This window comes from Pelophylax lessonae, assembly GCF_965119305.1.
Source record: "Pelophylax lessonae genome assembly, chromosome: 1".
Classification (NCBI taxonomy): Eukaryota; Metazoa; Chordata; class Amphibia; order Anura; family Ranidae; genus Pelophylax; species Pelophylax lessonae.
The window spans coordinates 150,440,254-150,456,155 of NC_138768.1; positions in this window are offsets into that span (position 1 = coordinate 150,440,254).

Here is a 15,902-nt window from a genome sequence, read left to right on the forward strand (position 1 = left end):
CCAAAAAAATGACAATTTTGAAAACTTGTTTTTACTTTCTGCTACAAACCTATCCAGTAAAAAAATGTCTTAAATAATTTAGGCCAATATGTATTCTTCTACAATCTACATGGTTTTTAGTAAAAAGTAAAAAAAAAAAAACCCAATAAGTGAATATTGATTGGTTTGTCCAAAAGTTATAGCATCTGCATACTATGGGATAGAGTTATGGAATTTTTTTTTTTTTTTTTTTTTACTAGTACTGGTAGTGATCAGACACTTTTTTTTTTTTTTAGGGACCAGTGACATTGGTGATCAGTGCTAAAAATATGCACTGTCACTACTGACACAGGCATGAAGGGGTTAACTGTGCCTAGCTGGTGTTTTACTGTAGCATGGGAGGTGCTTTTACTACAGGAAGGCATAGATCTGTGTCCCTGTTTTACAGGAGCAGAGGATCAATGCCTTCCTTACTGACAGCAGGATTGCTTTTCTGCCTGTGTACCAAACGGTAAGTGGGACCAGCTGATCAGCTCCCGCTGTGTGGAGTCACGCCTGATACCTGGAAGTGTGTGTGTGTGTGTTATATAATTTTTGTGTATATATATATATATATATATATATAAAATGATCCTGCGCACCCGCTCTGTAGCAGCAAAATACTAATAGGGTGGTTTTTAAAAAAATAAAAAATAATAATAATTTAACATTTTAACAATTTAACATTTTCAGAAAGCAGAGATTCTGTAAAATAAAATGGTGGAAATTCCAAATTTTTATGACAAGTGACGCTAGTATTTTATCCCTCAAATTTTCAGGAAAACAAATGCAATATTTTAACAATTGAGGCAGTGCAATTTGATCGGTGTAACCTTGGGAGCTGTTCTGGCCCCTGCGTTGTGGAGACTTGCAATGTTGCTTTAGCACTGGATCATGCTTGGACATTCACCTCAGCTTTTGGTGCAACATATGCAGTTAGTAGAGAGTCCCACAAAGGTCAAGGGCCCCGGTCCATTCTCAAGGGTGCCACACCCTGAAAAACCTTACAAGGGACAAATTCTGGACCCAAACAGGGACTGGTGACCTAGAGGATAGACAGGTTTGTCCTGTTTTGTTACTGTAGCCTTATAGAAAGTATGAAATTTGATATTGCCACTACTTGCTGTACAATTATTTTTAGAGTTCATCTTTTTTTTTACCAATTAAAACTCAGGAAAAGGGGAATTGTGTGATTTTTTTTTTCCACTTTTCTCTAACAAAAAAAGCCTGGTGCTCCAGGAACCAGGATGAAACTTCCTCCATGGTGGTGTGCAATGTTATAGCTGGGATCCACAAAGTAGCTTTGTGGGAGTTGAGCACCATGAGCTGTGCTAAAACAAACAAACCCCTGGACAGCGCTAAACGGAATCACTGATGGAAGATGCAGGTAGCAAGTATGTGCACTGAAGCAGATTCCAGTAACGCCAACAGGTGTGTTAAACAGTGAGTATTTAAACTGTTAGTGAAATTTCCACCTTGTGGATGACTATTTGTTAACATCACAGGTCACGCTGTTATCAGCAGCTTCTGCCCAGAGCCCTTATTGTATACTCGGGTAATTTCCCTTCTCCTTTTTGCCACAACCGCTTCACTGTAGGATGGCTGACACCTGGAATGTTGTGTACCCTTCTCTAGAAATGTTTACACTATTTTCACACCCTACCTTCTAAATACCCGGTAGGAAATAACCTCACTGACCGCAATGGCAAAAAAACCCACAAGGGAAGTCACTCTGCTGATGGCCTTCAAAGTACTCAAACTGCTTGTAGTGAGGTTGCTTCCTTTGCAGTAGAGCAGGGCCATTCGCTGCATCTGATACTTGCTTTATTTTAGTTATGCAGCAAGCAACCTATCTAACCAAAGCAGATTTATCTGCAACTACTGAATGTCAGGATTTCACAAACCATTAACAGCATTATTCAGCTATCACTGTATAGAGCCCATAAACACCAGCTTGTTTTTCTTTTGGGAGTGGAACCACCTCCCTTAGAACAGGTAGACCTGGGAAACTGTAGAAAACCCAAAGGCAGGGTTTGAGGAGGCTGCAGAAGTTTTCTAATGCCCAGGATCCCATACAGCTGATGCTATGGCTTCCTGTAGTATGCTCGTCAATGTAGATATGCTCACTTCTACTCTGCTCAGAAGCCTCAGTATAGCTATGCTTGATTTTTCTCAGTTTTACCAGGCTGAAGAGACCTGCAAAGTCTAAAAATACATTTCCCATTCATTTCCTCTTATTGCAGGTCCAGCTCTTCTCCCAGCTATTGCTGCAAATTCTGTTGGTTTATTGCCCTGCGGTTTCACAATCAACAGGAACCTGTCTTTCAGGACCAAATTCTGGCGGAACACTCCTAACCCCTGCATTCCTCTTCTGTGCTGTTGCCCACCTAGAACAAGTCATGATACAAATTTTGGCGGAACACTCCTAAACACTGCATTCCTCTTCTGTGCTGTTGCCCGCCTAGAACAAGTCATGATACTAATTTTGGCGGAACACTCCTAAACACTGCATTCCTCTTCTGTGCTGTTGCCCGCCTAGAACAAGTCATGATACAAATTTTCAGTAGGGCTCCTATTTCTGTCTATATGCACAGAATTGTATGGCTAAAATGCTGGTCAGCTAAAGCTGCCTGTACAAAGACAGTTCACTTATGCCTCGTTTCCACTGAGCGGAACGGTTCGGGTCGGTACAGTTTGGAAGGGTTAGAATGGTCCGGTCTATTCAGGTGAGCGTTTCCACTGCAAGTCGGGCCACCAGGGACCATGCGGGGTTTACACCAAATGAGGTGTTTGTTTTGCTCTTTCATTTGATGTGAGCATTGAAGTTTTCCTGTCCGCCAATCAGTGGAATCTATCGTGTGACGCCAGTAGCTCCGCCCTAACCGTACCGTACCATTTCCCATGGCCCTACATCTGAAGCAGGACCAGGAATGGTGCAGTTTGGTTCGGTTGTATGGGCCACTCTCATAATGGAAACACTCAAATTAGCGTACCGTACCGAACTGACCCGAACCGATCCGCTCAGTGGAAACGAGGCATAAGAGGCCCTTTAAAGGAGAATGCCTCTTTGGTGAGGCCTATATTCATAAAGAATATTGTAAAAGGAAAGGTCCTTCTCTCACAACTAAAGGCTCCAAAACCTCCATCTTCAGGATTTTCTACTTTCTCAAAATGCATAGTGCCATCTGCATTTTTTTGGGGGGGCTTCATCTTAAGTCTCCATTCACACTAATATGACTTGTCAAACTGACAAGTCGCGGTCCGTTGTGTGGTACGGGAACCGTTCTAATAGGAGTAACACAAGTCGCTCCGACTTAGAAAAAGGTTCCTGTACTACTTCGGGGCGACCTGGAGCGACTTGCATAGACATTCATTCTGTGAAGTCCGTGCAAGTCGTGCCGAAGTCGCGCTGCACGCGACTTCACAGGTCGCCCCCGAAGTTGTGCCGCTTCAGTGTGAATGCGGTGTAAAAGTCAAAATCTAGCCTTTCTTTTTTGGAAGTCGGTTAGTTTGTATATCTCTGGGTCACAGTCATCCCAGGCTTATGGGTTCAATCTGTGGTGTCAAAGAAGTACAAAATGGAGTTCATAACTTTACCCTCTCATTTTCTTTTATCAAACCAAACCCAATCTGCTCAAAGACAATAATTTACAGGCTGCTCTGAACCCGGGGGGAGTGGTTTTCCCTGTCCCTCTGAAGGATAGTCTCAAAAAAAATTTATATTTCAACCTGTGCACAATACTAAATCCCACGGAGGATTTTCATCCTATCCTGTACCAAAGAAAAAAAAAAAAACCTTTACATTCACACGCTTCACATGGATTCCACAAGGTCAGTTATTGCCTCTCTGAGACCAGGGAATACTCTGCATTAGTAAACATTTCAGATGCCTACCTCTATATTCCCATTTACCCACCTCTTCAGTGCTTTCAACACTTTTCAGTAGGTGACCAATGCTTCCAATTTGTCGCACTACTGTTTGGCCTATCCTCTGCACACTTACGTATACCCAGTGAAGTGGCAAGCCTCCGGTGAAACAAATGCTCCAACATAAGTTGTACCTGTTTATTTGCGGTCTTCTCTCCTTGACAGCTGTTCAAAGTGCAGAATTTATACATCTTCTTTGAATTTTCAGAAAGCAGAGGGTAGGGAGCTAAATTTACCCCATGAAGAGCTTATTGAAAGGAAGGAACACCCCCCCCCCCTTTTCATAGGAAGAGCAGAGGTTGTCAATCACAACAATTCAAATCTGTAAAGAAAAGCGCACGCAACCTCGGGCAATAAAGCTTTAATAAAGGACAATAACAGTACATTGGAATTGCACTCACACTTTTTCTTTAAGGCAATCGCTTTACATCATTCCAACAGGAGCTACTCGCTCCTCCCGTCCCTCCAGATGGTGACTCTGCGGTCTCCTCATCAGCGGCTACCGCCCCTGTATCCCCGCTCTCCTTCACTTCCTGTGTTACCTAGTCACCAGATGCCGGTCCCAGTGCGCCTGCGCACTATACCGACGTGATCTACGGCGCCTCAGGAGAGCCTAAGCCGGAGCCACAAGTTGTACGGAGCTGCGAGGTGGGGGATTCAAGACACGGGTGCACTGCCTCTGCTGTTGTTACGGACAACGCGTTTCGGAGGCGGAGCCTCCTTCCTCAGGTCCCACCTTGCTTCCTGCTAATGCCCATCCCTATATATACGGGATACCATCGGCCCTAATTAGTTAATTGTGTATTCTTAAAGGGGCCAGTAACCAATAGTCATTATCCACCTCGGCTGGGACGGGAGAAGCAAGGGGCTATCCACTTTTAAAAAACATATATTAAAAATACAATATAAGATACAATTTGAAATACAATTTAAAACAGTACAGTACAAGCGCAGATATTAACCAGAGCTATTATGGATACATATTAGGATATCACATTCCCTACATAGAAATGGTTTTCTCCTGCTAAAAATACATTAAACGTATCTTAGGAGTATATATGTATATAAGACTCTAAACTACATCAGCATTTCCTTATACCAATAATCAACAAATCATTTTAATTCCACATTATCTCTCATCCATCTACCAGAACAATTTCATAAACCAGGATAATTTCATAAAACATATAATAAATATATAATTAAATCATTAAAAATACTAGACTCATTAAAAATTCCATAGGATAAGATTCAATTCCATATGGCACATATGCAAATATCAAATAGTATATGAGGATACTACTCTATATAGGCCAACCAAATATACTACACGGCAGTTGTTTATACTTCTTATATATATATATATATATATATATACACACATGAGAAATATATATATATATATATATACCTACACATACCTATCGGTGGTGACACCCTGAGTTTCCCCAAATATATATATATATGTATATATATTCACATACTCCCATGCCCGGCTGCTCAGATATTGTTATGTGGGCACGAATGTGCATATGCCTCCATGCACACTTCGCAGACACATGGCCTGGCAGGGACTGTGTTCCCTACCCTACGTTACCGTGTGCATGTGCCTGAACCCACTCAACCATGCCCACACCCCCATGCTAATATGTCAAATAATCGTATTGACTTCCAGCTCCTCATTGAGCCCACCCGGCGACATGGACCCAAGCGTAAAGATCCAGAATGTTTCTTGCCTGCACAGGATCGAAAACCTTTCACCCTCTGGGAGAGTCATAGATATGGCTTCAATCCCAAATAGTTCCAGGCCTGCAGTATCCCCACCATGCGCTTTACAGAAGTGTCTTGGCACGCTGTGCTTGTCTTTTTTCTGTTCAATAAATCGGCGATGTTCGCCAAACCTGGTGCGCATTGCTCTAACTGTCCTACCAACATAAATTAAGCCACATGGGCACCTCAAGCCATAGACCACAAACTCTGTACCACAGCTAATAAATTGTTTGATATTATAGGAGCGCCCTGCAACAGATGTAAAGCTACTTTTGCCATGTTGCATAAATGCACAAGCCTTGCATCTGCTCTGCTTGCACTTATACGAGCCTACCATATTAAAGAGAACTGGGATATTGGATGCTCTGTTATGGCATTTCATACTTTTTATTTTACTTGGAGCAACCAATCTCTTAACATTGCTAGCCCGCCTAAACACCACTTTGGGTTTTTTAGGGAGCACTCTACCTAGGGCTGCATCCTGCTGAAGAATAGGCCAATGTTTCTGCAGAACTCTCTTAATGGCCCAATGTTGGTCATTGAATTTTGTAATAAACATAACTTCTCGGGAAGCACCGTTCTCCACAGCTGCCTTGCTACTACAGCCTTCTATATAGCGATCTCTGGCTTTATGTATATGCTGCACAGCATACCCTTTCTCTATAAATTTTTTCTCTTAAGATTTTAACTTGCAACAGATATTGCTCAGTATCTGTGCAATTTCTACGCAGCCTACAGAATTGACTGTAGGGTATGTTTTCTTTCCATTTGGGCAAATGGCAGCTCTTCCAGTGTAAATAAGAGTTACCTGCTGTTTCCTTAAAGTGTGTTTTGGAGGTGATAGCCCCTTCTTCATTCCAGGTCAATTCTAGATCCAAAAATACAAGGGACTTCGCATCTAGTACATGCGTAAACCTAATGCCATATGGATTGGTGTTACAGTAGTTCACAAATTCTACTGCCCTGTCAGCTGAACCATCCCATATTACTATTACATCATCGATGTAACGCCCATAGTACACCAAATGCTGTGCAAACGGGTTCTGCATCCAAATATGGAATTTTTCCCAAAACCCCATGAATAGGTTTGCATAGCATGGTGCAAAATGCGCGCCCATCGCGCCCATCCTGACTGGTCCGGATAGAGGTACTCCGCACCCGACAGGAAGTGTTCTACGGCCTTTAGTCCACCCTCATGGGGTATCGAAGTATACAGGGAGCACACATCCAGGGATAGCCACAGATAGTTGGGTTCCCACCTATAATTCTGTAGTATCTCCAGCACCTGTGTGGAATCCCTAATGTATGCCAGGAGTGATGTAACTATCGGCTGTAGATGGAGATCCACATATTGGGAGAGTCTGCTAGTAATACTCTCCATGGCCGCTACAATTGGCCTACCAGGAGGACAAACTGGATTTTTATGTATCTTTGGGGTATGGTAGAAGTACGGGGTTTTAAAATAATTATTTAGAAAAAACAATTTCTCAGACTTATTGATGATTTTACTGTTAAAGGCCTTATTAATAAGCTCCTGTAGTTCTATCTTATACTGAGGGAGGGGATCCTGGCTCAGAACCTCATAGGTGTTATGGTCCGACAATAGTCTTACCGCTTCCCCAATATAATCCTCCCTATTTTGTACTACTATCCCTCCTCCTTTGTCCGCTACCCTTATGATAATATCGCTATTCTTTTTCATACGATTAAGTGCCACTATTTCTTCTGAGGATAAATTGTTAGTACTTAGCTTCCCCTTGGGGCGGGCACAGATTTTATTAAAATCCGCATACACCATGGAATAGAAAGTTTTGGTATATTCATTCTTAACATGATGCGGGACCTGAGGAAGGAGGCTCCGCCTCCGAAACGCGTTGTCCGTAGCAACAGCAGAGGCAGTGCACCCGTGTCTTGAATCCCCCACCTCGCAGCTCCGTACAACTTGTGGCTCCGGCTTAGGCTGAGGCTCTCCTGAGGCGCCGTAGATCACGTCGGTATAGTGCGCAGGCGCACTGGGACCGGCATCCGGTGACTAGGTAACACAGGAAGTGAAGGAGAGCGGGGATACAGCGGTGGTAGCCGCGAATGAGGAGACCGCAGAGTCACCATCTGGAGGGACGGGAGGAGCGAGTAGCTCCTGTTGGAATGCTGTAAAGCGATTGCCTTAAAGAAAAAGTGTGAGTGCAATTCCAATGTACTGTGTTATTGTCCTTTATTAAAGCTTTATTGCCCGAGGTTGCGTGCGCTTTTCTTTACAGATTTGAATTGTTTTGATTCCCCCCCCCCCCCCCACAGTGGAGTGAGAGTGGAGCAGCAGCAACCGGGACATTTCAGCTAAAAAATATACAAACAAAGGAGGTGAATACATGGACAGCGCCATGGGCTGGTGAAGTACTCCTCTTTGTACTTGTATATCAGCATGTGCAGGATCTGTCCTTTTTGATGGTTGTCAATCTCAGGCTGTGTGCTGGAGCTCCCTTTCTCATCACAATTTTACCTCTTGGTGTTGGGAAAACTTGACAGAAGTGACCCGGATAGCAGAGGAACAAGGCAGCAAACAGAAATAACACTTGGTGCTCTGCATAGAGAGCTACTCTGAATGGAGAGAGACACTCCACAGAGGGATATGCTTTCTTCATTTTTCATGACCGAGGTTTACAACCTTTTGTCAGCTCATTTACTGTTCGCACCAGGCATGAGAAATTCCTATTGCCCCATGCCCCGGACATGCAGTTCAGGGCGCCGGCCAACTGATTTAGTGTTAACATCTAAAAAAAAAAACTTTAGCTCTGCTGGTTATCTGCAGCAGAGCTAAAGTGTTAAGGGTTTTTTTTTTCCCCTTCTTCAGGTACCGGCACCTCCATGTATTCTACACCCCTTCCCCAGGTAGATCCGCTGCCGTGTGAAAAGTTTCCCCCACACTCCCCTTTCCTTCAGCATTAGCCAATCCGTGCACATTGTGGTTCACCTCTCTCCCCCCCCCCCCCCCCCCCCCTGCTAGTCCCACTAGCAGTGCTGGAGACAAGCAGGGAGGTGAGCGCAGTTTAGCAGAAACAGCATGTTACACATGATTACAACACACACATTATAAATGTTAGCTCCAACAACTTCAAGTGGGCTGCATTCAGCACCAAATAACACCACATGTTATTTATGTGCTAAATATTACAAAACAGATATTTAACTAAATAAGACTTGTTTTTTACTCTTGAGATTATTATTTGGTAGTCTTATTACAACAGTGAAATTGCTAAAATCATGTGATTGTAATGAAAGCAGATATTCCCATTTATTTAGAAATTGTAATCCCCCCCCCCCCCCCAAACATAGAAATACTTAGGCCCCTTTGCAGACGGAGAGGACTCCGCCAATGGATCTGTGAGGGATCTGTCTGCAGGCGGATGAGCGGTCTGTGTCCGTGCAGAGTGGACATGGACACAGTCTGCTCTTCTCTTTGGGGCAGTCGGATGGAAATGGACTGATCCAATCGTGTCCGCCTGAAAGACTGACATGGCCGATTGGTCCATCAGTGTGAAAGGGGCCTAACCTTGAAAGTAAAAGAAATTAAAAATACATTTGGATGTTGTACTTAAAAACGGCTGTAGTATTGGAAGGGTTTTGTAGTAACAGAGGTGGTGGACACCTTATTGTTTGGCTTCCTCTACTTGTATAGCCTATAGGCTGCACTGGGCAGCGAGTGATGTCACTATTCTCTAGAAGGAAGGTAGCAGAGAGCCCAGAAACTCCAGGGCAGCTGGGCAGCAGAAAGGTTCAGTGTCTAGGGTTTTGTGGTGCATTGATAGGAGTGCTGGGAGGCAGGGAGTTTTAGAGTCAGGGGTGCTGTTTGGCAGGAAGATACCATATTTGTACTCTGCACCCTGATATTGCAAGTGTCAATGGACTCACTTTGCAGTGCCCCAAAAAGCACGTACCTTTTGTTGTGGTGCACTGCATTAAATAAAATGGTGCAGGTCTATTTATTTTTTCAATTGCTATGCATTGGCAGACCAATGGCTACTGTAATGTAGTGCCTGGCACTAAGGAACAGCATAGTGTGTAGGGTGCCTTAATATTTTGATCAGACATCTGCTTGTGTGGTGTGTGGATTATGCACTCGCACCACTGCTTCTGACCCTTATTATCCTCTCACCACCTCTCCAACACATCGTCACCTCAACTGCACCAACTCCTGCCTGTGTGCTAATTGCTGTTAGGCCAAAACTTTCCTCAGGGCTCACCACCTCTGTACAATTATATGTATATTTTTACACACACACACACATTCTCTTTCTGTACGTGCTCTGTTTAATTTTACAAAAGTAGAGTTTCACTTTGATTATACGCAATATAATGAGGCACGTTATGTTTGTTAAAGTGGTTCTTCACTCTAGAAAAGAAAATTAAAAGTCACCAGCTACAAATACTATAGTTGCTGACTTTTAATAAAAGGACACTTACCTGTCCATGGATACAGCACTGTACTCACCTGGGCTAGTTTTTCGCTGCTATTCAGTAACACAACATGAAAAAGTTCCCCTAGTATACCATGATAACTGATGGAAGCTTAAAGTGTTACTAAACCCAGGACCCTGCATTCAATATCTATGGTCTCCCACAGAACACGGAAATGCAATCATTTTAGTAAATATAAACTGCTAAATACCTTTTCTCATCAGCAGGTAGAGCAGTCTTGTGACTTTTATCAGTGTCTGTTTAAGGCTTGTAGAAGGAGTTTTCATCCTGCACTGGCTGTCCTATCAGGATGCAGGACCCCTGACTCTCTGTTTGGACAGTGCTGATTGGCCCTGTGCTGATCACATGCACCCTCCCAAAGAAAAGAAAAAAAACTCTAGCAATACACACCAAACTGAGGATGTGCAGCCTGACTCCATTTACTTTGTCTTATCCTGACCTGTTTTGGAGTCAGTGGAAGAAGGGGAGGATCTGTGCATACAGGATCAAACCATCTTTTTACACAATGCAAAGGATTAACCCCCCTTAGGTTCCACAGTGTGTATAACAAGCATGCTTTACTGCATATACAGACTGATTTTACTGTTGTCGGTTTAGTAACACTTTAACTAGAAACTATTAAAAAAGAATCCATTTTTATTTATGGATTGTCTTCAAATTTGGTAGTAATTTCTTTTGCATGTGTGCTCTATTCTTTTTTAATATACATGTCTTTCGGTTCATAGCTGCACCAGCTTTAGAAATACATAGGTATGCTCCCCCAAATTTTTTGCTTGTTTATTATGTATTCGGTCTGACCAGACTACCGAGGTTGAGCAACCCACCCCACCCCCCACACACACCTGTACTCTATCAGTGTCCACTATCAAGTGGATATAGGAGGAGTCCCCTGTAGTGCATTTGCACATCTTTCCCAGCAAGGAGTATTATCTCCAAGGGTTAGAAAGGCTGGATTCATCCCTTTTTCATGGATAGTGTAGGACCCACTGATAATGGGGTACTTTGACGTAGTGGTGGGCTTGAGCACTAAGTTTGTTCCTTATGCTAGGGTCGCCAGTACAGTATTTGTACATTGATATCATATCCCCCCTCAATCGTCTCTTCTCCAGAGAGAATAGGTTCAGTGCTTGTAGTCTTTCCTCATAGCTGATGTCCTCCATTCCCCTAATTATTTTTGTTGCCCTTCTCTGGACTCTTTCCAGTTCCAGCACATCCTTCCTGAGGACCTGTGCCCAGAACTGGACAGCATACTCCAGATGTGGCCGGACCAGAGTCTTGTAGAGTAGGAGAATAATCGCTTTATTTCTGGAGTGAATCCACTTTTTTATACATCCCAGTATTCTGTTGGCTTTGCTTGCAGCGGCTTGGCATTGCATGCCACTGTCAAGCCTGTTGTTTACCAGTACCCCCAAGTCCTTTTCCATCCTAGACTCACCCAGAGGTTCCCCCCTAGTGAGTAGCTTGCTTTCTGGTTTCTGGCCCCCAAGTGCATTACTTTACATTTTTCAACATTAAACCTCATCTGCCATGTAGTTGCCCACCCCGTTATTTTGTTCAGGTCCGCTTGTAAGGTTTCCACATCCTGCATAGAAGATATTGGCAAGCCTAGTTTAGTATCATCTGCAAATACTGAGATTGTACTCGATATCCCCTCCTCTAGATCATTTATGAATAAATTAAACAGGATCGGTCCCAGGACAGAACCCTGGGGTACCCCACTTTCCACACCCGCCCAATCCGAGTACTCCCCATTAATCATCACCCTCTGGACTCTCCCCTGGAGCCAGTTCTCTATCCAGGTACTCACCTTATGGTCCATACCTACCTTCCTTAGTTTGTACAGTAAGCGTTTGTGGGGAACGGTGTCAAAGGCCTTTGCAAAGTCCAGATACACCACATCCACAGGCTTTCCTTTATCTAGGTGGCAGCTCACTTCATCGTAGAAGGTTAATAAATTGGTTTGGCAAGAACGATTTTTCATGAATCCATGCTGATTACTACTAATAATACAGTTTTCATTACTAAAGTCTTGTATGTGGTCCCTTAACATCCCCTCCAAAATCTTGCAGACTACAGATATTAGGCTGACCGGCCTATAGTTACCCGGGATACATCTCGGCCCCTTTTTAAATATTGGTACCACGTTGGTTTTTTTCCAATCAGTCGGCACCATACCCGTCTGTAAACTATCCTTAAAGATTAAGAATAATGGTCTGGCAATCACCTGGCTGAGCTCTTTAAGAACCCTCGGGTGCAAGCCATCCGGTCCCGGGGATTTATTTATGTTAAGTTTCTCTAGTTTAGTTCTAAGTCTATCTTCTGTTAGCCATGGTGGCACTTCCTGAGGTGTGTTGTTTAGTTCGGCCTTAAAAGCTAGGTTCGTGTAGCCCCCCGATTCTTTTGTAAAGACTGAAGAGAAGTGTTCTGGCAGCCTTCTGGGATCTGTGACGTGTCCCAAACAATGTGGCAAATGTGGGGGGGGGGGGGGGGAGGATTTAAAGCAAAGCTTTCCCTTTTGGGTTATTTCTACTTTAAGGCTACTTTACTTAACTAGCATTTTATTTAGTAAACCATTTTTTGTTACTCTGTAACAACTTTCCCATCCAGTATATAGACATGTTTGAATACCAAAGATTTAAATGTGCATTTATCCTAAAATATTCTACTGCAAAGAATTTCCCTACATAATCCTTATACGGTTTTATCTTTTATAAATGTGCATTTAAATGATCTTGACTGCATGATTAACCTTGTTATTGCTTCAAAGAGTAGCCATAAGGTTCCCTGTAGCCTTTTCAGAGATGATAGGAAACTTGTAAGGGGAAACTTATGATCAGACAGCATTAAAGTGGCTTAGTACAGGATTATAGATTATTATGAGACAGCCGAAAACTGACAATGAAAAGCTGACTTCTGGGGAAGGAAATCTGTGCAATGGAAAGGTAATAAATCTGTGTTCTTAAACCAAGTCACAAATATAGTTTTCGTTAACGAGAAAAACAAATACCCATTGATTGAATTAAAAAGGAATGAGAATATGGGCTTTACAAATTATCTAAAATTGACCCTGATGATTCCTTACTCTGCTGGCATAGTGCAGGTAATTTTTATATCACATACTTTGGTAATGTAAGAGCCTTACATTTTTTTTGGAATTGCGTATTCCTCCTTATCTCCAGAGTGATAGGTATGTTAACACGCCCTTTATTACTATTGGTATTATTGAGCATAAAAATCAACACAAGACTACAATGTTATACAACCTTATTGCAGCAAGATTGATCATTCTGAATAGATGGAAGACAACCTTTGCCCCTAATCCATTGGAAGTTATTCAAAGGGTTAACACTGCATACCTAGCAGCAGTTATTACCTAGGAGCCTATTCTACTCAAGGTATCCACATGTTCCACCATAGGTTGTCAACATGGTTACAACTGAGTAAGATTTCTGGAATATAATGCTTTACATGACCCTTTAAATATAGTATTTTTGATATTAATGTGTGGGTTTTGGTGCATATTGTAGGTTTTTGTGTCTGGTTGTTTCATTATTGTTTGTTTTCTTCCTTCCAAATAATTTCTTAGGAAGAAATTTTATAACTTAAGCCTTTGATAGCACTCTTTGTATAGTTTATACAGTATCTCACAAAAGTGAGTACACCTCTCACATTTTTGTAAATATTTTATTATCTTTTCATGTGACTACACCGAAGAAATGACACTTTGCTGCAATGTAAAGTAGTGTGTTAAGCTTGTATAACAGTTTAAATTTGTTCTCACCTCCAAAATAACTCAACACACAGCCATTCATGTCTAAACCCCTAAGTGAAAATGTCCAAATTGGGCCCAATTAGTCATTTTCCCTCCCTGGTGTCATGTGACTCGTTAGTGTTACAAAGTTTCAGGTGTGAATAGGGAGCAGCTGTGTTAGCGTGATCAATAAATATATGATAAAGTGTCATAGTGATAGTTAATTTCATATAAATTATATGTAAGAGACAAATATATGAAGAACCACAGATTTGGTAAATGTAAAGTGACTTGGTGCAGCCTGCCCATCTGTATTTGCAGAGACCTGCTCTGCAGGGTGGTCAATAAAGTGAACAGGAGTGACTCAAGTTCAATTAAATAAAATTCAGCAATATTAGTCCATCAAAGTGATTGATGGGTGAATCTCAGGGTGATCCAGGTGGAACGTGTAAGGTGAGGAAACTAGTGCTCCCCTTTCAATTCTGCCCGCACTCACCGGAGCTAAATACCCCTACAGGGGTAACCAGCGTGATGTTACAAGGGGTTACCTTCTGCCAGACAGGACCCAGGTACCGGTGGCTTCAGTGGCTCCACTGGATCATCTCTCCCATATGTTTAGTATATTCAATATAATAGATACAATCTCAGCATCCCATCAAATGTTTGTGTCAATTTTCCAGATCATATATAAGAAGAAGAGCCTCATATAGTGAAGTATTATAAGGTTTTGAGTTTATTGAATAAAAAAACGTTACATAACAAGCAGGTAAGCGTGCATGCAATGGTATAGGGACCGCAACTTCCCCGTTCGCGGTATACTTCCGGAACACTATGCGTTCTAAACGCTAGATGTGCGTTCCAAGGTAGCTGAAATGATGTGATTATGCTCTACTTGTTTCGTCAGAGTGACGTCATCAGGAGCAGCGTCAATCACGCCATCTCTGCTGTCTAATATAGTGTCTGGTTACCAGGCAACTGGAGAAACACATCGTATTTGATAGGTGTTCTAGCCAATCGCTGGGTATTTGTATTGGTGATCAGCATTGCTGCAGTGGTTGAAGGGGTGGAGGATCAGCCTGTCAGTGCTCAGTCCATACGCCGCACACTTCATCAAATTGGTATGCATAGCTGTCATCCCAGAAGGAAGCCTCTTCTACGGATGATGTACAATTAAGCCCGCAATCAGTTTGCTGAAGACAAGCAGACTAACGACATGGATTAATGGAACCATGTCCTGTGGTCTGATGAGACTAAGATGAACTTATTTGGTTCAGATGGTGTCAAGCATGTGTGGCAGCAACCAGGTTAGGAATACAAAGATGTGTGTCTTTCCTACAGTCAAGTGTGGTGGTGGGAGTGTCATGGTCTGGGGCTGCATTAGTTCTGCAGGCACTGGGGAGCTACAGTTCATTGAGGGAACCATGAATGCCAACATGTACTGTGACATACTGAAGCAGAGCATGATCCCCATACCCTCCCTTCGGAGACTGGGCTGCAGGGCGGTATTCCAACATAACCCCAAACACACCTCCATGACATCCACTGCCTTGCTAAAGAAGCTGAGGGTAAAGGTGATGGGCTGGCCAAGCATGTCTCCAGACCTAAACCCTATTGAGCATCTGTGGGGCATCCTCAAATGGAAGGTTGAGGAGCGCAGGGTCTCTAACATCCACCAGCACTGTGATGTCATCATGGAGGAGTGGAAGAGGACTCCATTGGCAACCTGTGAAGCTCTGGTGATTTCCGTGCCCAAGAGGGTTAAGGTGGTGCTGGAAAAAAATGGTGGCCACACAAAATAGTGACACTTTGGGCTCAATTTGGATATTTTAACTTAGGGGTGTACTCACTTTTGTTGCCAGTGATTTAGACATGAATGGCTGTGTTGAGTTATTTTGAGGGGACAGCAAATTTACACTGTTATACAAGCTGTACACTCACTACTACGTTGTAGCAAAGTGTTATT